Raw genomic sequence first — 27,572 nt, forward strand, 5'->3', positions numbered from 1 at the left:
CATGGCTATCATAGCTTCATTAGAGCTCTTTGGTCAAACTTTACTGCATGTAAATAATTCATGTTCATAGGGACAAGCACATGGACCAATGCCACATGCCACAGCATTTATAGCCTAAGCTAGTTTGCTGTGCCCACTCGGAAAACACATTCAGAACAATATAGCAGGCTTGAGCCGATGTAAAAATGATCAAACTGCTTTGAAGCTCAAGACTAGACTGGACTGGTAATACCAGATGGTACTACAAGTTGCTGCAAAAGACTCAGCCACTCCCAAATGGAACATAATAAGAGTCCACGATGAAAGTGTAGCGGCACCACAATCAGGACAACTGAGCAACTACTCAAATTTTCGAAGTTTACCATCCAAATTAAAAAAAATTATGTTAAACTTAAGAAGGAACTAGGAATCAGGCCTGCGGGAGGCAATAAGCAGGGTCATAGAGAAAGTGAAAGTTAACAGCCGGTGTCTTTCTGAGGCTAACAGTGTTAACGTTACTGTCTAAACTCTGGACAGGTAACACTAGAGGTTTTTACCAGATCCTCATACAGAGAGAACACAGAGAGTTGTCTATCCAAAAGAAGGCTACTATCAGGGTCTCAACTGTACAGCTACATCCCTGCAGACCATGTTAATCTGATCATTGGACGGCAATAGAGTGTTTGTCAGTCTCATTATAAAAGTCATTATTTCTATAGTCATTATTTCTATTTGGAGAAAACAGCAGAAAGACAACTCAGTTTTTCATCACACAACAATCTCTGGCTTCATGGTAGCTTACCAAAAATGTATTCCAGTGAGTGCCACGCAGTGTTGTTTACATTCACCCAGTGGCCACTTTACTAGGAACACCTGTAAAGACTAACGGAATCCAATTATAAATTCTGCAAATAATTATACTGTTCAGTTTTTATTGACACCATCAGAGGTATTAAATTTACTAGTCTTTGTAATTGGTTTGGTGTTGAACTGAAGTGCATTATATTGTTTTCGATGTTCTCTCCCCAATAACAGCTATTGAAGTAACCGTAGCTAGCAGCAGACCGGGCCAGTGATAGTTTAGCGGAGTAGCTGATGTCCTGTACGATAATCTAGCAGCAGGAGTTTCACGGCACTGTTTAGATGGGTCAAACTCTGACACAGACAGCATAGGACGGAAGCGGCACGTGCGTAAATGACGATGATAAAAATGTAACAGAAACTCTTAGCGATAGTTGCTGCAACCCCTTTTTTTATTACATGACTATTCTGGTACAAACATCTACCCGCCAGTGTGAAGGACAGCATTCTGAGATTTACTGGCCGAACAAGTCAGAGTCAGATTTGTGCATGAGCCAAGACTTTGGCTGCCAGAAACTCCTCGAAGTGCAAGCAGTGCTGGCAGTAAAGGCTCATCTGTAACACTGGAGACAGTGATTAGGGAGAGGGAATCAATAATACATGGTAAGGGACGGCTAATGTACCACAGGGACTGTCGGACAGACAGCGATGTCTCCGATACCCAGCTTGCCATCTCATATCCGCTGTTTTCAACACAAAGCCAGACTGAGCAAGCACATGAGGTATGAAAAGCAACAGGGGAAATAAAAGCTGGGGAAGAGAAAGGTCAGACAAATAGGGATAAAAGAATTTGAAAGCACTGAAATATTACTGCAAAAAGAAGAAAACCTAAAGCAAAAAGAACACACAGTGAAGAGACTCAAATTTGAAATCATGTGCCTGATTTGATTAATAATATCTTTAATCCCCAAATCACATAATCACAAATGAATTTCTCTGATTGACTACAGAGGAAGAAAAGCAAACAGCGGCAGACAAAGACAATAAGCTTATTACACAACCCTGTGTTGAAAAGAGGGCCCTTCATCCTCACACCGTCATGATATTTCAAAAATCAATATGGGGCTGTGAAACAGGCTAAAATGAAATAAGTGTGCAAGCTATCCGGGAAATAAGATTGGCAGGGAGACAGAAGCATGCCACCAGTCTCCGGGGACGGATGCTCGCCAAGCGGTCTCGCATCCAGGGAGATTGGGGTTAATGCCTCCTCTACATTAGCACACTAGCACCACACCAGCCAGCTGACCTCAGCTCCAGAAATACTAGATGAATCTGCAAGCGCGCACACACACACACACACACACACACACACACACACACATGAAGATGAGAAGTAAGAGAGAATGATAATCTAATTAATCAGTGATTGGAACAACTGCATACTTCCCCTTTTAAATGCCACCCACCCCCGCACACACACACACACAGTATACCCCTTCCCCCCACTTCGCTCCCTCTTCATTACACCCTCACCTCTCCGTCTCATTTCCAGGACTGCTCATGATTAGGCAACAAAGACAAATACGAAAGCATAGTTTACAGATTCAGACAGAAAGATATTTGTCCACACGGAGGGGCTGATGTCCTGACACCGCTTCAAGTCTGAACAAAAACCTCATTACTGAATCGACTCTCCACAAGCAGACTCATGCACCACGACGCCACAGGTTGCTCGTTACTGCTTGACTTCCACGTTACAGCTTGAACCTCTGCAGCGGCAGACCACGCTCTGTTAGCTCTCCCATTCAACATCACCACCCGTGACCTCCTGCTCTCTTTATGACAGAAATACGGCAAAGCAATGACTCATCAAACAATTGTACAAAGTGTACAAATTGTCTGAAGACCAAGGCTGCAGCTAACAATTATTTTCATTTATCAATTCATTGTCTCTTCTATAAAATATCACAAAATAGTTAAAGGTGTCCGTTACAGTTTCCCAAAGCCCAGTGTGGTGTCTTCAAATTACTTGTTTTTTCTGACCAACTGTCCAAACCCTGCAGATATTCAGTTTACCAAGATATAAAACAGGAAAGGAGCAAATCTTCACACTTTAGAAGTTGTAACCAGCAGATGTCATGGCATTTTTGCATGATACATGATATATGTTTTAACCCCTTTAACCTGCAGTTTCAGTGATATTCAATTTACAGCTAAAGCTAACCTTAACCTTTTGACCTAGATTGGTGGTGAAAAAAGATTCAAATTGAGCATCTAAGACACCAACCTTTCTGTTTTTGTGAAGCGTCACGCTTTGTATATATTTTAGTCCAGTTTTGTTATGCCAGCTGATACATCATTGGATCTTTTTGAATTTTCATGTATCTAGCATCATTGGTCTCAAAAAGGATTAATTGATTAACTTTCCGTTGCTGTCAGTCCACCAATTAGTTCATTACTAATCATTTTACCACTACGTGTCATTTCAGTTTGCTCTTTATTGGTTGGCTGCAACCTGTACAGAACCAAGTGTGACAATCCTGACTGTAACTCTCTGACTTAAAGTGATTATGGCTTGTGAGTAACACCGTTACAGAAGCGTGTATGGTTGTCACAAATGGGCTGACTGGCACCTCGTCAAACTCCCATTCACCCTCCCGACACCACGCGCCCTCTCCACTGGGTCCTATGATTCATCATCTCTCAGCAAAGGAGGTTAAACTGTAAAGAGACGTTTGTCTGTGTCAGAAAGGACTCTCTCTCCCCCCGAACAGCCTCTGCTGAGCCTGTGATGAGATTTCCATTTGACCCATAGCCAACATCCCAGTAATGAGAAGCCATCAAAAAGCAATCTCCTAAAATAGAAAAGGATTTCAATTTGAGGAAGCCTTTATTGATATGCAAAATATATTCAAAAAAAAAAAAAGCCTGGATCAGTTGGAGCCACTGGAAGTCATGTGATGATGCTTTGGATTGGTGTGATATCTGTATGGCAGAGTAAAGTTATGCTAATGAATATGGACTAAGAAGGGAAATTTTCAAAAGGAGGAAAAATATTAATCTGATCTTCAATTTTATTGACGATGTGCATGAAATTGATGTCTCCTCTATGGTTCTTCATATAGAGCCTCGAAGTGGCCATAGAGAGAAGGAAAATATATATTGTGGCCACATTTTACTACATTGAGCGCACAATAGTATTGCCCGAGCATGGGATGTAATTCTTTCACAATTTTTAATAATTTCTGCCACATTTTAATTTTTTGTGCATGTTTTAATTAATACATTTTTCTACACATGTTTAATCTGTGCACACGAGTTAAGTGTACAAACCCCTCATGGGTTGCCCAGAGAGTGCTCTGACACCGGCAACTCTGGCTTGTCTGCATGATAACCACAGCACATTAAACTGCCGGGTCATGTTGAGACATACATGGTCTCATGTAGACCCCGAATGACTTCACTGGCCCTCACAGTGAGGGCCAGTGAAGAGACACACAGGGCTGGATGACCAGTAAAACCTCATGGCCTTTTGATGGTGAACCATGGCCCACCAGTGTGGCTGCCCATCAGCATTTGTCCTCCTTACAGTGCAATACTCCTTAGATACTGCTGGTCTGACTCACACTGCAGCAGGTGCCACTCAGACATCCTGCAGACTGAGGACAGGCTGTATTTCGGGGAAAACTGGTCTGTTGTGCTGACTCTCACTGCATGCATTGATATTGTACGCATCAATTAATTAAACATGGCCATGAATTGTATTTCGTGCACTCGATGTAGTAAAGTGTGTCCCACATGTATACATTTTTTCTCTCTATGGCCACTTCAGGGCTCCACAGTCTCAAACCTAAATTAATTATATAATCTCCATAATTGGTGCGTATGGAATCATTGTGCTGCTTCAAGTCAATGAATCTGTTCAGCAGTAAAGAAGTTTTAGAAATACATAATCAATTGAGATAAGTGCTACACAACTACTTGTCAATAAAGAATAAGAATGAATGTAAAAAAAATGTTTTTCCTGAGCAGAGTGTCACCTTCATGTTTTATTTTGTCAAGGGATGCAGTGAGACCAGTATTGGGTATCAAGTCCGATACTGTGCTCACGTGCTCAGGCTCATAAAACTACTTTGATACAACCACATTGATATTACATTAAGTGGCAGGCAATCAGCACTCTCGTAGCTGAAGAGCTGAAAGGTGCTCTCCAGGAAAGAAGTGTACATGGTTAGTTGTCACAACTGTCCGCAGCGTTAAATCGGTTTCAAAGTGGTGGGTCGTGATGCGCTCAGCAAATCAAAAACTGTAAAAAGAAGCCTTCAGAGTTTAAAAATGTACAGAAACATTGCATGCAATAGCCCACCTTCAAACAGAATTGTGTCTTGCTCTGATCATAGAAACTCTCAAAGTCCAATTTTTAACTTTTGGAGACTTCACTGTGAAAAAAAATGAATGTGTTCAAAACGGAGGAGCACAGGGTTTTGAAGTTTATTATTAGTATTACTACTAAATCATTGATGCTGAGTAGTCAATTTAATCGGTGAGTTGATTGACAGAAAACGTGGTTGATGAGGTTAATACTGATTTTGATATTTGAGAGTTAGCATAATTTTTTTTTAATGTAGGCTAATAACAATGACAATATACAATCAGCTAATTTTAACAAAGCAAAATACATGACAAACATTTTATCCCTTCTTATTAAAGAATTGTAGACAAAACGTACTGAGAGCGACATGAACTTTACAATGCTCTCCGGTGGACAAAGTTTGTAATGGAGACATTTTTTTCTTCCTGACCTCACACACATTAAGAACAACTAAGATGCTGAATTCATGATGATATCAATTAGAGAAAAGTAGCGAATCCTCACAGTTTAGAAACTGATTAATCGTTAATCAAAATGTGTCCATTTGCTTTCAGTCATCTTAATTTGAATTGACAAATTGTTTCAGCTCTCTTCTGTATAGACGTCAGATTTTATATTAAAAAAAGGAGGATAATGAGAATAATCATTAGCTGCAGCCCAACAAATCATACTGAGTCATTAGTCAGCTCATAGTCTTTAGATTCATTTTAACCGTCACAAGTTCATAAATCTCTCTTTTTTTGATATTAGTTCTTGAGCTCATCCTTTTAAAAAAATTTTACGTTTTACCTACATTAGCTACTCAGCTAGTTTTGTTGTGTGAAGCTCATACCTGACAGTGACTGCAGCAATGATGGGGACAAACTGAGACCATTCTCACAAAGGCAGAAGTTCAGATAGTTCAAAGCACAACAGGTAGTCGCGCAAGGCGTATTACAATATTAGATCAACACAGAATATCACCACAGTGAGTGAAAAAGAGCGAATGTGTAAAAGAAGAAAAGCAGCAGTAATTTTCATTTAATTTTCCTCCATGGGTGGAACCAGATGAAAACATTACATGCTCTACTGTCATCTGAAGGTTTCATTTTCGCCTGAGCCTCGAATGAAATCTACCTTATTGCTGCTTCCCTCCTCCCCCACACCCGACGTAATGAGAGAATATTTCCCCAGAGTGTCAAAAGCAGATCCAAGCTGTACTTTAAGAAACTTTATTAAACCAATCTAACCAATTATTTTTGTGTTTGCCTTCCCTCTGATGAATGACGATCCATTCCATAAGACCGGTAAATGTTAATGTAAAATGAATTTTCTGTCTGTCTTTTCGGGTTGCCGACAGTGCTGCCAACAATAGTTTGATATCTTCCAGCAGGGCTGGTTTAGCTGTATGGGCTGTAAAGATGTGAAAAGAGGGGAGCGTGGTCTTGGAGCAACAACGACAGCAATACCTCTGACATTTTAATACAAAAGTCTGGCAAGACTCCAGCTGGGGCAAAATCTTTTATTGAATTGCCCAGTTAGCCTGTGATCAAATATTTGGGTGGGAGATTGTGTTCCTCAGCTGACATTTATCTATTTATCTTTTTGGAGAAAAAGAAAAAAAAAACAGTAGAAAAAATCAATCAGGCTTTAGAAATGAGACAACGTTAGCTGCAGGCTGATGGATGTTTTGTCACAAGCTGTATGTAAGAGCTTCAGCGTTCAGCCTGAGGGGATGCCCTCACAAGTCAATTAGCTGCTGTGCAACACTTGGAGTTGAGCTACAGGTGATGGTAAGACTGTCGAAATCAGAAGATTGCCACGGATTTATGTGTGAGAAGCTGCTATTACTTACCAAAAATATCTTGATGTCACAGGTTCATGTGTGAAGGAAAATTCCTGTTCAGCTCTGCCGCACAAGAAGTTTAGTTTGTTAGTTGGCTTTGATGCTTTGATTCGTTATTTGGTGCCATTATTTAAGTGTTGCATCACTTGTTAATTCTGCTGGTTAAGAAATGTGAGTTTATTTTTAAGCACAGAGCACATCTCTCACTCTGTTGTATGTGTCACGCGTTCCTTTTGAACTCCTGCTGTGAGCAAATAAGTGGACACACAATAATTGAATGTGTCTGGAAGTTCAAAGAAGCCCTGTAATATCAAACCGTCTGATACAGTAAAGCAGTACATATGTCAAAGCAGCCATTTCTCATGTAAAAGGTAGCTTTCCAACTGTCGTGACTCAATAAGTCCTGTATAAAAGGGTCATAAAAGTTTCCAGAATTGGCAGTGGGATGCAAGGAGTTATCTGATGTCCCTTCATTTATGTAAAAGTTTGCTTTTTATGCATTTATGTGGACAGCGTGTCCTCCTGAGCTCTGATCCATATGAGAGGTGAGTGTACAGGCAGTAAAACTACCTTTTGAAAATTGTACAAAGAAAAGTTTGTTAAAAATTCTCATGGAAGGCATCCCTCTCAGACGACCCAGCGATGAACCTACGTTTAACGTTGATGTAAACTGAGTGACATGTTAAGATGACCCAGCTCTGAAACTGTATTATATACAGATCCTCTGCTTGGTTTGGTAGGAAAGGCTGATACAGACTCTGCAGATTTACTTTGGCCATGATCTTTCCCTAACCTTAAAGATGTACTTTAGTAACTTTAACAACATTACTGAAGGTAATCAGGACTTTTGCAGAATCATCCAGTATTGACGTTGTTGTTTGGTGATAGAGTTCACAAGTTAAACTTGTCATGACATGACACTGACAATCATGTTAAATCATGTCTCACAGACCGTATGGATGTAGTCTTAATGGTGTCACCCACTTTTTGCCCTTTTTACTGACTAAACATTACTCCTGCAACCACCTTTTCAAAGTCATTTGTGTCACTGGTCCTTTAAAGATCCCTGAAGAGGAAATTTATTATGAGAAATCCCTCACAGCCAATAAGTCTTGGTCATACCTGATTATACTTATTAAACTTGATCATCATGCTTTTGTGTCTGTAAGTGGCATCTAATACCAGAGTTTTTCAGGAACAAAGTCACACAAATGTGACAGCAACAGAGAAACGTTAGAAATAAGTTGATTGTCCTTTTTTTTGTTCAAAGCAGGATCTGGGTGACAGTGTTCTGTGTTTGAATCACAACTTTACTTCTTGGTCCAGCACACAGAGACTGTAAAGTGAATCCCATTCAGCTGTAAAACAGCATCCATCAAACTCAAGCTCCACTGGATTCACAACATGTTAAACCACCACAACAGAATAAAGCTACATTACATAAACAGCACTGCGGTTGTTGTTACCTGGCATTACAGAGTAGAGTTTTTTTAGGTTGTTACATAAATTGAAATCAAGATTTTAGTGTCAGCTTTTGTTACTGTTGTTCATTAAGTGTCAAAACTTCCACGTCCACATAAAGTTCAAAAATAGATTACTATTGCAACAGTTGAATGTAGCTTGAAATAAGGAGATATCTTTATGCTGTTTGATGTATGGTCTTCAAGATGAGGGGAAAAACACAAAGAATTGTCTCTCAGCAAGCTAGTGTCTCACAGCCAAACCTGAATCTTTTCAAGCCCACAGTGATCTAAAAAAATCACCCACAAAGGTCAGTTACATGAAGACAGAAACACAGATGATTTTCATCATACATTATTTAATAATGAGATTTGATTTCAATACATTTATAAATTGGACGTCATTCTCAACTGTCTAAAAATGAATTATGTTTTTTTTTGATGTGTGAAAGATTTTAAAGTAAGAATAATTTTTGCAAAACTCTGCGGGGGTTAGTGTTAAGGGATTAAGGTGTGCATGATTAACTGGATTGTGAATTTTAAGGGGCATTTAATGGGCTTGGTGCAGAAAGTCATGGTTAACAGTGGCACAGTTCAACGTCTTTGAAATGCAAATTTGACGGATGCATGAGTCTTTCTTTCTAACCACAGGGGAAGGCAAAAGAGAGATTTCCTCAGTAAATCTGGCAATGAAAATACTTCGTACATGTACCACACACATTCTGGATTCTATTTAATGAAGCTGAATGAATTAATTAAATGGAAAATTCATCATAAAATAACCGTATGGAATATGATGCTCTGGACGCCATGATGGCTTGTCAAAGCTCCAGAGATCTGACGAGGGAAAACCATCCACCCATACATCTTTTCTCATTAATAACTGTTGCAACAAACTCAATTCGCACCTTCTCTGAACTCCTCAGTGTAACTTGCTGTTACCAAGGTAACTGTGTGAAGGACTCATCAGAGTAAAATGCACCATCAAAGGAATCCAAACCAAACAGTGTGCCGCAAGTCCTTGAAGTCGATCACACGACTGACTCAGAGTTTTAGCCTTGTAGCGACAAAAGCTGCATGTGTGAAAAGTTGAGGAGGGGTGAATTTTTCCTTGAATGTGGGTGAATTTCACTTACACAAGATTGCTCGCTGTAGAGGGGCTACACAGCTGATGAGATCTTGGGAAATGGTGGCTGGGAACATCAGTAATGCATTCCCCAAGGGAAATGAGGGACTGAAATGTATGGAGATAATTATTTCCTCCAATCTTCCGGCCTGCCCCCTGTCCTGGTCCTCTGTGTCCCATCTGTGACTGACCTCTCTCGCTCCCCAGAGAATGTGTGTGTGTTTATGTGTGTGTGTGTGTGTGTGTGTGTGTTGTCTTTGTATGTACTCTGTATGTGTGTGTTAACATGTGTATAAAAAGCAAGTAATTTATCACTACTGATTAACAGGATATATAAAGCAAAATAAAAAGTGGTAAATTTAATTTACATGCAAAATTGTGTGAAATTTGTGTGTAAATGTTCATTTAACTTGTTGGTAAATTATTTAATGTGTCTATTTTCATTTATGACAAAGTTAAAGTACTAAATGTATAAACTAATTAGTACAATTACATTTTAAAAGGCGTTTTCAGTAAATTGAGCAATGTTTTTTTTTTTTTTTATTAATGGAGATTAAGTTTCCTTCAGTTGTTTTCAGTCACCACTCATAAGCTTTATCCTCTTCACAACAAAATCCCTCAAAACTTCTGGGGAGGGGTAAAACCTGTCTACTAGTGTAGTAATTTAGGCTCTATTTAACGGTTGTACTGAACACACTGCAAACAGGTTAGAGTAGCCTGCATGAGCAGTGCAGCTCAGATGTGGCGGCGGCACATCTAGAGACTTGGTGTCTTGCCTATTTTTTCAGCCACACATGCGATTTAGCAAAGATAGACAGTGAAAATGATGTGTTGATAGTCATATTTACGTCATACAGACAACATTTAGTTGTACAACACAGTTTTGATCTGTTGATCATGTGATTTTGTTCAGCATTAGTGTTTTGCTCAGTTAATGTGTTTCCCTTCTGTTGCCCGCGCAGGGAGCTGACCAATCAGAGCAGACTGGACTACTAGTCTAGAAGGACCCCAAAATATGAGAATGAACCAGAAAATGAGCAGCAGTTATCTTCTCTATTGCTGATGTTGCTTTGTGTCAACTACATGTGTAAATAGGCCGTTTGTCATATGAACTTCAGAAGGTGATAATGTTTCAGTGTTGTGTTCATAGTATGGTCCTTTGTCCCCTTTTACCTGAATGCAGGTTTAAAGAAAGACATCTGGCAACCTCACCAATGGCATCGTTGCCTTCCAGAGAATGAGGGAGAACCCACAGACCTCCAGAGCTGACCAGTGTGGGCTAGACTTAGTTTTAATTATGGTATAAATAGTATAAAGTATAAAGAGGATTCACAGGGAAACTGTAGGGTCAACAAATTAATTATGAGAATTAAAAATCATTAGAAAATACATTATAGGAAAAAATAAATATGAAAATAATTTTCAGAAAATGAATAGAAATATGCTTACAAATATAGATGTAAACACAAATATTCAAATGTAATGATTTTGTTCAATTGTTTTCAATCTATTAATCATTCAGTAATTATCACAAGTCTTCACTATGTTTAGATTTGCCCACAGTATCTCCATACCAACATTGCGAATTTCTATTTATTGAATACCAGCAGCTCACAGACTGGTTAAAACCACAGCCAATGTCAAAACCAGTCTGAACAAGCAGTGAAGTCTTGAAGGGTGACCGGCATGAGGGTGAGGGATGATGATGGGCTTCTTGTGACACGACAGAACTGTGAATATTTCCACCGGCACGGGGTTGAAGGGTCATCCATCTTTTTGTGGAGACAGAAAGACAAATAGGCTGACACTCTCCTGTGAGTGGCTGTCATACATCTATCTCATCATTACTGAGCTGCTGGGGACCGGCACCACATCAGCCCGTGTCACACTGCCAGCATTTTCACTCAACCATCACACGCAGGATCAGACACAATGACAATAGATGAGAGCCCCTTCACAATGTGTTTGGAATCCTAACTGGAAGTTTGTCTCCCAGGTTTAGACTTTTGTCTGCTAAGTTTGTGTAGGTTGTACACGTGTAGATTTTCTTGAAACCATTGAAATTTAGTTATTGAGATTTTAAAGGAAATGTCATAATTTTTGCCACTTATTAGCTCATCAGATATCAGATTAAGCAGTATCCCACGCTAGTTTTGTACTGCTAAAATAATGAGCTAATTGATAAATTATTCAGTCAACAAAAATAAGCAATAATTTTGATAAACTATTCATTGTTTAAGTAATTTATTAAACTGTCAAACATTCACATTGGCCTCTGGGAAACTGAAATGGACATTTATTATCATTTACTGACATTTAATACATCCAACAATCTACTAAGACTGATCAATAAAGAAATGGCAGGGTTAATCAAAAGTGAGAGTAAGTACTGGTACTGGTTTCAGCGTCACTAATAACATGTGTTTGTTTGGGCTTTTGGTCAATATTAGCAATATGAAGACATCAGCTTGAGCTTTCAACATCTGCATTTTTTGACATTGTATTGACCGAATGCTTAATCTGAAAAGTAAAATAGTTTATTCAGTAATGAAAGTAAGGGTCAGTGGAAGCCCTCAATTTTTAGTCTTCCTGGTAATTGTTGATCAGAGTGTGTATAAAACCCCTTCAGGACTTCTGTGATACCTCCTAAAGCCGACCCTGGGGGATATGTGAGGCAGAAACTGGCCAAGAATAGAACAGGGCTGTGAGGGTCGATCTAAGCAACAGGCCCATCAGTGGGCATATCCTGCCGTCCTGATCTGTTTTGTTTCTGGTTGGCTGCTCGGTGTAATCACCAGGTGCAGAGAAATCTCATTACCCCTGGTCCTGATCTCGGCACACTGGCCTGAATAGCAACTATGTTCGGCTAGTGCATTAAAACTTTGACCCCGACATTAATGGGCATGACTTGTTGGGTGCCTGCACTGGGACGGGGCAAGGGATTTTCACTGCGAGGGGTCCACTTCCCTTTTGGCAGCTGGTGGGCAGCATGGGCAGAGTACTGAGCCTGATGGGTGAGGGTTCATCAAGACAAGACATGGGTCAGCAGAATCTATATCTTCTGTCATACTTTGGTTACCAAACCTGCACAAGCAGACACTGAGCCTCCTGTACTGGAGCACTAATACTGATATATATACAGGTATCATTTATTGCTATAAATGAATTGACTATTTATTCCTCAATAAGACTGACTCAGCTGTGAAAGGCTAATAAAATTCATTCACAGAAAGAAGGCAATAACAATGCCTTGCTATTAAGCCGGAGCCTTTGGAGGGAAGATCCAAATACTGAAATGACTGCACTGTGAGCTCCACATGTATGTGTGTGTGTGTTTCTGTGTGTAAGCTTTTATGTATTTTGTGTGTGTGTGTGTGTGTGTGTGTCTACAGCAAAGCCTAAGGAGCAGACATGGTCGCCCCTTGAGATTAGAGTGCAATAAAGGAGGATGAACGCATCCGGAAAGCTCCAGAATGCGCTCCAGACACCGTCTTACTGGAAATCAATCCGCTTGGTCAGGCCCCCTGCGTACTGGGTTTAAGTGGGAATGATGGCAGGAGAGAGGGAGAGAAAGGGAGGGGTGGGATCCATGAGGGGAGGAGAATTAGTAGGAAGGCTGAGTGAAAGGGCTGATTGAAAGCATTATGGGCAGCTGGATTAGTGGGCTACCTCTCAGCACTCAAGACGGAGCTGAGGTCAGTGTGAGCCAAAGGGACAAGAGGACATGAAGGCTGCAGCCTGGTCTTGTTTGTTTTTAGCGCTCATTGGCTGATGCTGAGATTCATTGAACGATCAGGCTCAAAACACCAATACCTCTGCTAGTATCTCTACTAGTTTAATAGCGAATGCTCACAGAGGTGAGTCCGCTCTCTCGACTGGGGCCAAACAAAGAACGAGAAGGAAGAAAAAAGATTTTATTTTTCACTTTTATTCTATCTTCCCGAAACCTTCCTCTGCTTTCTTAAGTGCTTGTCGTGGTGGGGTTAAGAGAGCCGAAGGTGAACAATCATATCTGTTGTGCTGAGATGTAACCTGGCAAGCAATAAAGGTTGACTAGAGTGTAATTTGCTCTCGTTTCAGTTTGGAACAGTGCTTATTGTTCTTTGTTGTGAATGTGTCAGAGGTGTCAAATGTGCAAATTACACACTGATCGTGGCTGCACTGTCACTGTGAGGAGCAAAGTTCCCACACCAAGCACACAGTAAGAGAACACTAAGAAGATGTGGGTGCTCATCCAAAAGAAGAAATCTGCAGTGGAGGTGTCAAACACACACGTACTGTAGAAACACATTAGAGTGCACAGTGTCTTCTTATTTCTTAGCCTTTATTGATGTGCTTTAATCACCAAGAGGAAATAACTGACAGATTTGTCTTGGTGACATTGTTGTATAAACATATTGACTGCTTGAAGTGTTTCACACTGCATACTGATAGACTGAGCAAGGACAAGAGGAAAGGACTGCAGACACATCATCCTGCAACTTTTTTTCCCACACTCATAATCAGTTAATTGTTCAAATAATAAAGCTAGTGTTTTTCTGTATTCATGTATTATTATTATATTATCTATAATAAGCCCATTGGTTTGTACTGAAGATGTAAATGTTTAAAAACAGGTCACAAAACATGCAGTTTCTATAGTAAGTTAAAGTCTTTTCCTAAAACAGCTGGGCACTGTTTGGTTTTTAGCAGATTTCTCTTCATGAGGAGTAAATTGTGCGTTAATTGGACTGTTCTTCAGCTGCTGGTTAATACACTTTTTGCGCTTTTTAGTGAGCATTTACAGCTGCAGGACGGTGTCTATGGGAGCAACTCAAAATAAACCACAACATTATCCTTTAATCTTTAAAATGTCAAAAAATAATGAAAAATTGCCACTTACAAGTTTGCCATAGCCTAAAGTAATGGCTTCAAATTTCTTGTTTTGCCAGACCAACAAGCCAAAATCCAAAGGTATTAGATTTGTAATAATAGAAACTTGAGAAACTCCAACAAATCCCCACATTTAAGAAGCTGGAATCAGTGAATATTTGACAAATATTAGACGTTTTTCATTTTCTGTCCATCAATTAAACATCATTTCATTGTTATTCTGCATCCAAAAATATACATTCAATATTTTATATAGTTAATACCAACTCCCACACATCCAGACAACATTATTTGCGCAATACATCACGACCAAGGTTCTTCTTTTGGTTTCATATGACTGTCAGCAGCAAAACAACGCCCTTTGTGTTGACTCTTTGTCTCCTGCAAACACTTGGTGAGCTTCAGCCAAATATAAAGGATTGTGGTATTTGTTGTTTTTTAATTAAATTCCACAAGGCTGCTTCCCTACAATTTCATGGTCCCTAATGGATGATGAAATGTCAGTCTTGGCATTATGACAAATCACAGTAATCAGATCAATTGCCATACCATAACATTTCCACCAATGAAGACAACTCACCTTTCATACCATTTTGAAGTCTGTTGCCATTTCAGGGCTCTCCAGAGTTATACACCTGCATTAAGTAAATGGCGAGAGTGAGCAAGCTATGTCAATCATGTCATTGTTTCGTGGTGGTCAGTAAATATATGTGGTGGAAATCTTGATACTGAAAAATGAAACCGAGGAAGTGTGGGATAGAGATGAAGATACGGAGAGGAGAAGAGACGAGTTAGTACGTGTGTGTTGTGTGTTAGAAATAAAGTAATCAAAGATTCTCACATACACCATACTGGGGTTTATTCATAAGCCAAGCTGTTGCATGCCATTTGGCCAGGGCCACTTAGAGCTCCGGGGAAAGAAATGATCCATGTCTCCATCTGAATAGAGGACCACATGTTGTCAAGTCAATACTTTGCTATTGAAATCGAGGACAAAGACTTGCCTATAAACCAAGAAAGCTTGACCTTCAAAAAAAAAAATTCACAACTCTTTCAGCACGCTGTAAAGAGCTCCGTCTGTCTGACTGCTCTCTGTCCACCTGAAAGCACAGGAAGTTATATTTTAGACATAGCCAAGGTTTTTGGTGCAGATTCAATTTAAGTATCCAAAAGTATTTCTCTGGGGATACTTAGTCACCTGCTGCACACATTTAATGCAAACACTTGTATTCATTTATTACCCCTTTTTATAAGTACATAGAAAAAAAGCAACAGCTACTGCATTACATAAAGTGTTTTGTTTTATTTCATTAGCTACTACTGCTCATGGACAGATTTGTGTGCAGTAAAAGGGCCTCTCACTCCATGCTCCAGGCAAGAAAGATCACACCCTTTTTGGAAAACAATAAAATGATGCTAACATTTACCTCCACTATGCTCTACTCAAGTGAACGTAGCTCATGCCCATGCTTTGATCCCTTAAGCACATGATTCCGCTGCCCATAGCAGGTTTAATCACATATTCAAGATATTTCTGAAGAAACTCCAGAAGACAATTATCTCTGTAGCCAATGGTTTGTATTGTATCCGGCGGTCCTTTTCTCAGGCTCCCCTTGGTCTGGGTTTAGCCAGCTCAGGCGATGAGATGATTTGCTTAAGGCGAGAGTGTGGGGAAGAGCCTGGGGCAGGGTCGAGCCATCAAACATCAAAGAAACACTGATAGGGAGAGAAGCACAGGGGCCTGCCATCAATCATAACTCCACCAGGATGCACTGCTGGAATCCAGGCTATCCTGACTACTGATTACTACTGTATGAAGAGTCCATGATCAGCGGCCAGACGATGACTACATCTGTCATTTTCTGAAAATTTAAAATATAATCCTAGTTTTTTCAATTTTCAAGATTTTTTCTTACAGATGCCCAGCAAATTCATTCTCAGAAGCAGCAGTGCTCATGCCAAATGCAGATAGTTAAGCACTAACACGGACAGAATTTTAACAACAGCTTAGATTGATTTAAAACTTTTACAGATGAAGCTGAGAACAGTAGACATAAGAGTGTGATTGTGGTTTTGTGTCTCAGTAAAGCTGAGGCTGGCAAAGGAAAACTACCGCGTTCTGATGCCCTGCCATGCCCTCTTGACAGTCCACCCCCGTATAGATAGGTAGCCACAAATGAGCTCATTTAAAATGAGACTGTTGCTGCAGCCTGGCTGAGAGTCAGACAGCCAACTCTGACAGGTGTCAAAGTGCCCGGTTGCACCCATAGTTTGGGCACTGTACTGCACTCCTTTCACCTTCAAGTGCAATGAGGTACATTTCCACTGAGGGCCTTGTTTTTAGTGCAGGAAAGGGAAGACATACGAGTTATATTATTAGTGAGGTATTGGCACTTCTCCTAAAAAGCGGCACTAGGAATTATATCATGCACAAAATAAAGTCATAATCAAAAATCATATTTCACATTTGAAAAGAGCATTTATTGTCATAACAGATGACTGCATTTTCATTCATATTTTTATGTCGGGATGCTCCCAAAACAACCATGTGCAATGGAAGACATTGCACTGGGCTTTATTTAGGTTGTGCATATTGACGAAAATTGATTTTACAGTATCAAACAGATGCTGGAACGCTTGTGGAGGGAGAGTTTGTTTATTTGGCTCAAAACGGACAAAATAATGAAACAAATGAACTGAAAAGAAGAGACTGCACTATTTGTACCAGTATGAAGTAGATCTAGTTGGACCTTTTCACAATGGACAGAGCATAATCAACCTTTAAGGACTTTGAGAATTGATTTGATGAACCCTGGGACTTCATATTATTATCCTAACAAAGAAATAGTGTTTATGAAACATTGTAAGCTTATGCATTTTTTAAGCTAAACTGATTAATTCTTCTTATAATATTCCACTGTAGTTTGCAGTGCTGTTTAATTTTTTATGTTTGTGATTGGTGTTCTTTTCTTTTTGATGTTGTTGTTTGGCCCATAAAACTAATGCAAACAATCCCCTTATGACAATAACTTTTGTTCTCAAAACAGATGGTTGTTTTAGCCCTGGAGGTATTAGGGGGAAAAAAGGATATTTGTGCTCTTACATGAGTGATTAATGCTCTTGATTTAGCTAAATGTATTGCCTTCAAACCTTTAGTCTTTATTCCGTAACACTATCAGTATAAATTAGTTGGATTTAACAGTTTCATTTTCACCTTGGACTGACATGGATATGCTTGGGTCTTGTGTTATCTTTGTGATCCCTAAAACATATTTTACAGGGTAAATGTCTTGCTGAAGAAAAAAAAATTGATACTGCAGATGTCATCCAGTTCATAAAAACCTCCCTTAATGGAGCACTTGATAGATACATTCCTCGTCTACTTTAAATCTCCAGCTAACTGAATATGCCCTCCATAAGATGAGTCGAGGCAAAACAAATAATATGATATTAAATCGAGAGCACAAATTAGTAATTTGTGTAGACAAATGTTTTTTTTTCTCTCCCATGACTCCTCGTTGGCGCAGTTCTCTTCATGAATATGTGCTCAGGTAAACTCCTTAAATATAAACATTATCTTTTATCTGAAGATCTTTTTTGTAAAGATGCATCGTATAGGAGACCATGATAGATGATGAGATGTAAGCACAAGTGAAAAGTATGATTTCCAGTTTGGGAGCAAGTGCTCCCGCTTCAAGTATGATGTTTTTCAGTTTCTTGTATGATGGTCTTATTGCTTGAAGACCTGTTATAGAATGAAGATCCACAGAGGAAGAGTTTATTCCACCAGTAAGATCGTCTACATAATGATGTCTCACAGTTTAGATACAACTGACTGCCTGACAACTCTATCTCAGTGTTGTTCTTGTGCAGTTTAGCATGTTTCATTTCCACATCACCCCTTCCAGACATGCACAGTTATTATAATTAAGCCGTATTTTTTGTATTCGTCAGCTTTACGTTGGCAACAAGCCTGTTGATAAGTCCAAACACAGCATGTCCTGTCACTGAGTGAAAGTGTGAGGAGAATCTTTCATCTTCCCCATATTTTAATGCCTGTCTGCTTCCCAGAAAACAACAGCCACAAAGAATCAGCTCATAAGTCTAATTAGAGCCACAAAGTACTGACAATGGTTGCTCTGTGAGATACTAAAAGATGTTCTGGCAGCCATGACATGATATTTATATTAATTTGTTTACCTATTGATTTATTTATCTATTTCTATTTCCTGAGGACAGCGTTACAAAGTTTTAACGCAGGAAAAAAAACAAACCTCAAAAAATACAGAGATATCCCCTCTAGCAAATTACCAGCCAGTGTGAGCAAAAGGTGACAAGGTGCATCCAATTAAAAGAAGGGAAATCATGATATGGCCGAATGGAAAGTAAACACTCACCGCTAATTATAATAAATACAGGCCTCATTTTTGAGAGTGCTGGTTCAGTATGACAGAAATCATATCGCTCAGTTTCTTTTGCCTTCGTTCCTGACGTCAGAGATCCACAGCTTCACTTGGCTAAATTTCACTTGACTTCTAATTCAGTGCAGGTAATGTGATGGAAAGTGCTGTATTTATTTTGTTATTTATTATTAAAACCTCAGGGCTTTAGATTTAGAAATCAGTGGCTGGTATAAATATATCACAAGAATATCAGGTCTGAGACTGTGAGGAGAAAAATTTCTTGAGATATGATGAGAACTTTTTTCTTCCTAACTGTGTGTATTTTTGTGTGTGTGTATTTGTCTCTAATATGTGCCAAGCTGAAGCACACATTGAGGCTGTCTTTGTGTGTGTGTGTGTGTGTGTGTGTGTTTGTGTACTACATGTGTGTGCATATGTGTGTACTCCTTTGCTTCCCTGCTGACAGTGTGTGGGTGATGGATGGCAGTTGTGTGTACCGCCTGTTATGTCACACAGACGCACACAAACACACACCGTTTGGACATAACCAAGATGACAATGCTCTCTAATGGAGCATGCTAACGCTGTGTCACACTGTCTTCTTCTGCATATTCTCACTAATCTGGACATGTCCGCCTCCAAGCATGTTGATTTGTTGCTAATGAGACAAGCCTATCCTGCTTTGTTTAAACCTCTTAAGACCCGAGCTCTTGTTTGATATGCATTTTTTATTTCTCCTTGCTATTTGGGCTTATTGGACCCTGATAAGTATAAAACCTAAGCATCATCTTTTTACATGGTGTAGTTTTAGAGAAAAATTATGTCCACATATGTGGACAATTGGTCTTAATTTCCAGAAAACACAATAAAGTCACCTAGCTAAGCAGAATTAACTACTATGGTAATATAACCCAAAATGTGATGTCCATGCATGTGTACGCCAGGTCTTTAGAGGTTAAACAAGGAAACATCTCAACAATGTATATTAATGCAATTTCTCCTCTGTCTGCCACAAAATGTAACCTTGTACAATATTTCTAAAGTGTTGCCAACTCAAATCAAACACCACATATTCATCCATTCCATTTGAGAAACCCTATGGAGCCCTTCATTTAATGTTTCCTTCACTACCTTGGAAATGTAGTAAGCAGGTACTTCACCCTTTTGCATGTACACATACAGGCTTTGGCGGATGGAGCCCAAGCAGCAGGGACACGCAGACTGAAGCTAAAAATCTGGGCATCTTATTTTGTTTGCATATCCTGTGGGCGTCTCTGATGTTAGTGTAAGTCAAAGTAGAATAAGCTTCCCCTGCCACCTCCAAGCAAATATTAAGGAGAACCATTGAACAGGTTTGCAGTGTGTATATATAGAGCAGTGCACAGTCAAAAACTACACTAATTAGTTTTAACAAAATTTTTAATGGCAGCAGTTTTCTCATCTACATCTACATCTTTGTTTTTTTTTGTAACTTGTTGGACTGCACTTACTGAAATATCTGCCATAGAAACTTTTGTAGTCCTGCTAATTAGGCGTGGGAAGAAAAAAAAATAGATTCACATAACAACCATGATTTATATCTTTTATTCTGAACTGACACACAAGAATAGATTTTTGTATCAAATAGATTACAACTGGATTGAATAGATATATCATTAATAGCATTATGTTGATGAGACGGATAGACAGAAAAAAAAACCAACTGTGAGAGCAAAGTGCACACACAGAAGAGTTATTATCTACTTCACCTTCAGAGAAGCAAGTTTGTGGGCACATTTTGGATTTAATATCCACTGACGTTTGCGAGATGAAAGTGACTGATCAGCTCCGCTGTTTTGTGGGAGTCCCGGCCATTCAAACACCACCATGAAGTTCTGAGAGTCGTCACATGAATTAAGGTGTGAATGGGTGTGAAATCATCTGAGGAGGGGTGTAAGGAAGGCAGTATGAGTGTCATATCCTGTAATATCTTCAGTTAAATGGTAAATGGTCTGTATTTGTATAACACCTTTCTAGTCATTTCAACTCCTCAAAGCGCTTTTACATTACATCTTCATTCACCCATTCACACATCATTCATCCAGGAGGAATCTAAGTTGGAGGAGACTATTCTTTCACACACATTCACACACTGAAGCTATGCTTCAGGAGCAAGTTGGGGTTCAGTGTCTTGCCCAAGTCACCCATAGGTGCTGGGGATCGAACCTCCGACCTTCTGATTGAGGGACGACCCACTCTACGAGCCACAGCCGCCCACAGTTCTAAAACAATACTCCAGTGGATGATTTAATACCTTTTTTTTTTTTTTTAATCAAAATATCATGTTAATATTCTCTTCTGGTACAGAAATGATGCTCTCGGTTGTGGGAGATGCTAGATTAAATATGTGATGGGAATATTTCCTCATTTACTCGGCATATTTTCAACGTAATTGAAACCAGAGCCTATTGTGAATGTGCACCATTTTATACATCAGCAGCTATGGTTGAATATGTGGCTTTCACACTTTATTTTTATCTGAACATTTTTTCACCTGTGTATGTTCACACTTGACCACACTTACATGCTCCGGTCATGTGTGCCTTCATGGGTTCGTGCATATATGAATGTGCCGGTGTATCTTTTGATGGAGTGACTGAAAATAGAAGCTGACCTTAAAATGTGATGGATGAGTGGGTTGAATGCGGAATACTAAGTTAGGCACTGGCCCCTGTTGGCTTATAGCTTAAGGTCACCACGTAGTGACAGAAATGGGAATGGGGAGGGGGAAAAAAGACAATTTATCTCTCTGTGGCTCGAACCTCTGATCCCTCATCACAACTCTGTCTCTGCCTTCTTGTTTTTGCACAGCCAGACATGTCATGTGGAATTAGGCGAACTCACTTGCCAGTAATTGGTTTCAGGGGAAAGGTTTTTAGGCTGACATTAGGAAAAGGGTGGCTTCCTTCTCTTGTTAATTGAGTCAGTGGTTAGAGTCAAACAACATGGCAGAGATGTTCCTCCAGTGAACAATGGCATTAAGAGGATCTACGTTGAAGAAGTTTCTGTTTAACTTTGTCAGGTCATTGAAAACCTGTCCTGCCTGCCACCGAGTTCTGTGAGGATTTGTATACCATTATAAAGACAGATTAAAGAATAATTAGTTTAATTAAACCTGTTGTACCTCCTGGTCCAATTGCAGCCAATTTGGTCCAAGCAGACAAGCTTGCCAGTGCATTTTATTTACGCCATGACCCTCCAACGGGGGAAGCAAGTTGTTGTCAAGGGTTAGAAACGAGGATGCTTGCACTAATATGTTTGCACATGTATGTCCATCATGAATTCATAATGGGGAGCAAGTTCACAGATATTGACTCACTAAATTGACTTCTCATCATAAAATGATTTACTGAAGTCAGGTCTCAAATGACTTTGACTGTGAGTGTCTGTCCGTGCCTGTAAAGGTGTAGATGTGGGTGTGCTTTAGCACATCGATGCAATGTGTGACTGTCGAATGTAGGATCACAATGTGCCGGTGTGTGCGTGTTTAGACACAAAGACACATAAGCTTTGAACCCACATCTCCGCAGAGGAAATATATACTTCCAAGCACACCAGGGTTTTTATTGATTAGGACTCTTCTGAAAGACAGTAGTGTGGTAGAAACTCTTACAATGAAGAAGGTGGTGCATACAGATCATAATCCCTTCACTTCTTCATGAGATCTCTGTGTGCTTCTGTTTGTGTGTGAACTCAAAGGTAGAGGCATAGCAGAAGTACATTTTGTACAAGAGTAAGTACATTTTACACAGATATACGATGACAGGCACACATTTTTTTCACACACTTTAAATGACAATATATGGTCCAGATTTGTAACATTTCACCCTGATCAAAAAGTACAGTTACTAAAATCTTTTTTAGGTGGGACACAAATTAGTGCACCTGTAAAGATGGGATCCAGTCAATCACCATGACACAGATTACCCCCACTGAAACCAACTGGCCAACAAGGTCTGATACTAAAAGAGCAAAGTATGTGTGGTTTTTGCCTTTCAAAAATGACTTATATGGTGATGATTTATATATCGAGATGAAGTTATATTTAGGAAACACTTTATATCTTTGGTGCGTCAGCGCAAAACCATAAAAGGGAACATGTCTTATTTGTTTTTTAGTATACAATGGGTTTTTTTCACAACGATTTTTGGCTATTTTCAGTTCATCAGGTTGGCTGAATAAGACTTAGACCAGTGATTCTCAACTGGTGGGTCGCAACCCAAAAGTGGGAAAATTGTTAAGAAAAAAAATCTTGTGCTTTTATTCTGAAGGGGATTCTTTATGCAGCGCAGTGCCGTCTATTCACACTCCTGAACAGTAGGTGGCGATAATATCCTGTGATGCTAATTGACACCCGCCATTTTACAGTATAGAAGAAGACCCGTAAAGTTTATTTTCATGCTAATTAACCAAAACACAGGTGCGACACCGACTACATGAGATATGGATTTTCTTACACTGAGGACAACGGAGGACAAAAGCCTCAGTTTTGTGCAGCGAGCTGTTTCACCTGAGGTCGAGGTGAGTGCTGCTTAATTTTCTTCAAAGCACAATGTTTTTCAGTATCTGCTGATAAGGTAGTCACAGGAAAAGTTAATTTTGTGTACTTGAATCTTTTTGAATTGCACTTTTTGTCTAATTTATTTTGAGTTTGTGGATAAAAACTGCTTCTGAAGAAACTGAATTGTTTCCTCAGTGCAGTGTTGGTTGTAATAGATTCAGTGAGTGAGTATTCTCAGCTAAAGCTACATAATTTGAGTCTTTTTCAAAATACTTCTCAGCAGTTGCACTTTTTTATTTCATGTTTGTGCATGAAAGCACTGTTGAGTCTGTTAAAACAGGCTGAAGTTACTGAAATGTTGTGTATGTTGTAACAGCCTCAGGATCAATGGTTTATGAAGTGCTACTGATTGAATATTATTAATACAGGGCTGTTCAGTGTGGACCCACTGATGCAGGGTTATCACAGCTACAGTTACATTAATATTCTTGAAACCTTGTGTCCCTAAGATGCACTTTTTGGTTTAAATTAAAATGAAGCTAATTGAGTGTCTCTCTAGCATCGCCACCTGCTGGTTTATCATTAAACTTGTTTTTTTTTTGGGTTCAAACTGCACCATCTTTTCATTAAATTTGAGAAGTTGAAAATTTTCCTTGATTTGGGTTGTCAAGCTTGTCACTAAGGGGCGATGGTGGGTCCCCAAGCCAGACCAGCTGAGAACCACTGGCTTGGACAACAAACACAGTTTGTTAGAGCTGAAGGAATTTGTTCATTAATTGATTAGTTGATCCACAGAAAATGAAACTAAAAATCTTTGAGAGCTCGACTGTTTGCTCGGACAAAACAAACAATTTGAAAGTAACGAATATATTTTCTCACATTTCATGGCCAAAACTATGGAGAAATTAAGCAAGACAGCATTGACAGATTTATCAATAATGAAAATAAATGTTAGTTGTTAGTACTACTTAGTCCATAGGGAAAAATCAACTTGACAACATGATTAAAGAACCTCATGCTAACCATTTGTAGGAGGCAATTTGGACAATCATTAGCTTTTTGCAACAAATTGAATGTCAAAATGGGCTGTTGATGAACTGACCGGAAATTACCAATTTTCTTTCTTGAGAGGACAATTTCAACCATGCACTCTATATGGATGGGAAGCCAGTGAGGGATCATATCCATGGCGCTCTGTCAGTCACTCCTACTGGTTCATCTGTCTGCTGTTTTGCCTTTCGTCCACCATTGCTTACGGGTACAAGCGTTTTGGGGTAACATGGAGGTACAAATTGTTTGAGAATGAAAACTGATTTCCAAGGAAGTGTAAAGTAATGTACTTGAAGAGGGTTGTGATAATCTTTTGTACTACCTTTTAAGGAGAGTGTGTGTCTGTGAGTGCACATTTAGGTGTTACTCAAATGATACTGAGACAGTATTTGATTTAATGCCTTTTCACACATGTTCTCACTCTCAGCATGAAAAACCTCCAGATTGTGAGAATATAAAAAAGCAGAACCTTGACAGTAATGTTTATTGTTTGCAGTGCTGTTAAATACCTTTTCTCTCTCTTTCAATACCACTTCATTTTCTGTGAGCTCAATTTTCACACGTCATCATACTCAACAGCTGGGAAACGGTAAAGCCATAGTCACTGTTGAGCTCATCAGTCTGAAACAGGCATCGACCACATTCATCATGACACCATCTCATTTCCTGTCAGTGGAGTGGTGGAAAGTGGTCAGATTTAACACTCCTCCTTGGTGTGAGAGCATTTGCCGTCCTTATAGCTGCAGCCATAATGCTGTGTGATAAGCAAACAGAAAAGAAAAGAACAGACAGATGAAGGAATGATGGGTGGCTAAGTCCTCACAATCAGAGAATGGCTGGTAAGACATGGTGCTTGTTAGGAATTACAGGCTCTCATTGTGTTTTGGGTGGGCTGGTGTGCTGTGAATTGCAATTGCAGGTAGAAATGTGGGCTGTGGGCTTGGTGATGACGGCATCAGCTGGGTGAAACATGAACTCTGAGGGCATCATGAAATAAACATGTGCGATAGAAAATGAAATCACTCCCCATCAGAGGATCATTTTAAGCCTGATTCTTCTGCCCTGTTCGTGGAATGGATGTGATCTGGCTTTAAGGAATCAACAACAGGATTTCTTCACACTATTAAAACATCTTTTCACTGAGTGACCATAACCTGCATTAACATCTTTAATGCTTCTTGGTACTATTGATGTGAAAGGTCTTTTTACTGAATAGATTTACATCATACCTTCCAATTGGAAAGGACTATAGGCTGGACAAAGACATTGTGTGGCATATTTTCCTTCCTATTGTAAGTAGGGGTAGTGAGAGGTATTAAACCACGGAGCATACAGGGTCAACTCATTTACTTGAGATATTTTGAGCTCCTCGGCTGCGGCACGATTGGTCAAGTGTAGGTTACTGCTATAGCTGTAGCAATATCTTTGACAGCCCTATTTTGTTTTGAAAAGCATAATGCTGTTATTGCTGTCATATCTTCCCCGATGATGATGGTGTTGATGACAGCGGTGGCAACAGTCAAGCCAGAATATGTTTGATTTTGACTATTGTTGGCTGAGGTTGGTCCTCAGTGAGCCTGCAAGCGTTCATGTGGATTTGATGTAATGCCATCTCTGTTCAGTCCCATAAATATGAAACAAATACTCACCACTAAATGTGATTTGAATGTGACAATTTCAAGCTTCGTAAGCAGCACATTTTATCCAGTCTGAAACCATTTTGGCCACATCAGTCCCAACACTCACTCTTAGGCATTTGATATTGGTAAAATATTGTGACTGTATAATATTACCAGTAAATAACTGTAGATGACATTGCATCATGGGAATCTAATCTACTGTATTTTGTGTGATGGCCCTTTTGGCACCCAAGTTTTCACTGTGATTTAGAATCATTCTAGTCAAACTAGAACAGTAGCGCCCAACAACAATGCACGAATCTTGGCATGGGCCAACATTAGCTACCTAAAATATGTTTTCTTAATATAGCACTATCAGTAACCCAAATGAACAATGCCCTATGTGCATGCTTAGCTGTTAAACTGTGAATATCACATTTTAATGTGAAATGTTGGAACACAATTGGCCTGGGACATAAAAAAATATATAAACTAAGTAACAGTAGCTTTATGTCTTAAGTTAGTCACGAGTTAAAAAGTATAATCTACATTGCACGGGGTTCTGTCTGTAGCCTTACTATTGCAGTAAATGTCACTCTACATGCTTTCTTTGTCAAGTACACTGGGCCATATGTCAACACTAGTTGCAAAAACAAATGCAGTGTAACAGGATGTGAGTATGTGGCTTATAATTCTTCATGATATCTGCATGCATGGGCTGTTAAAAGATGATCATGGAGCGGAAATGGTATGAAGTTTTCTGATTGAAATAAAACTGTTTTAATACAAACTATATTTAAATGAACGTAACATTAGGTTTTTGACTTAAGAAGGGTGATATGATAGGATGAAGTCATTTGGCTGATCCATTGTCTATGTTTGAAAATATCAGATCAAATTATCATACATTTGTCATATCCTGTTAGTCACGGTGTACAGACATCTCCTAATCAATGAAATACGTCTCCTGTTCTGCATTTAGCTTTTGTTATTTGGGCTACTTTTGATTGTGTTTGGATTCTGTCCTGGACCTTGACTGTCTCACGCTGCTGCATCTCATTGAGAAGTTATTACCTAGTGTCTTCTGTGTTTTTAATTGCAGAAATATGTTGAAAATGAAGAAAATATAAAAGTTTACATAGTTGATAATGGCAGGCTATAAAACTGTAAAACAGATGCTCAAAGGGTGCCAATCTACAGGATAATGGTGCATACCGTGTGTTTCTGTCATCTCTTCACATGTAATATCAGCACCCAGAAAAAGGTATTAAACCCTCAATTGGTTTTTAATAAGCAACAAAGTCATTGTGAGGTAATTATCCACCATCTCGGTAGATTACTGCAGTTTTACTGTCATTTCTCCTCCCTCTACTGTGCTGAATGATAGCTGCGTCTGAGAAGCCGGAGCCCATGGTGTTGACGAAACACATGAACTGAAATGGTGATCTGACAGGCATTTCCCAGAGCTGATGTGTCTGTTTGTGTGTGTATGTGTGTGCGCGCGTGTGTTTGCATGTGAGTGTTT

Source organism: Pempheris klunzingeri, chromosome 15 (assembly GCF_042242105.1).
Source record: "Pempheris klunzingeri isolate RE-2024b chromosome 15, fPemKlu1.hap1, whole genome shotgun sequence".
Classification (NCBI taxonomy): Eukaryota; Metazoa; Chordata; class Actinopteri; order Acropomatiformes; family Pempheridae; genus Pempheris; species Pempheris klunzingeri.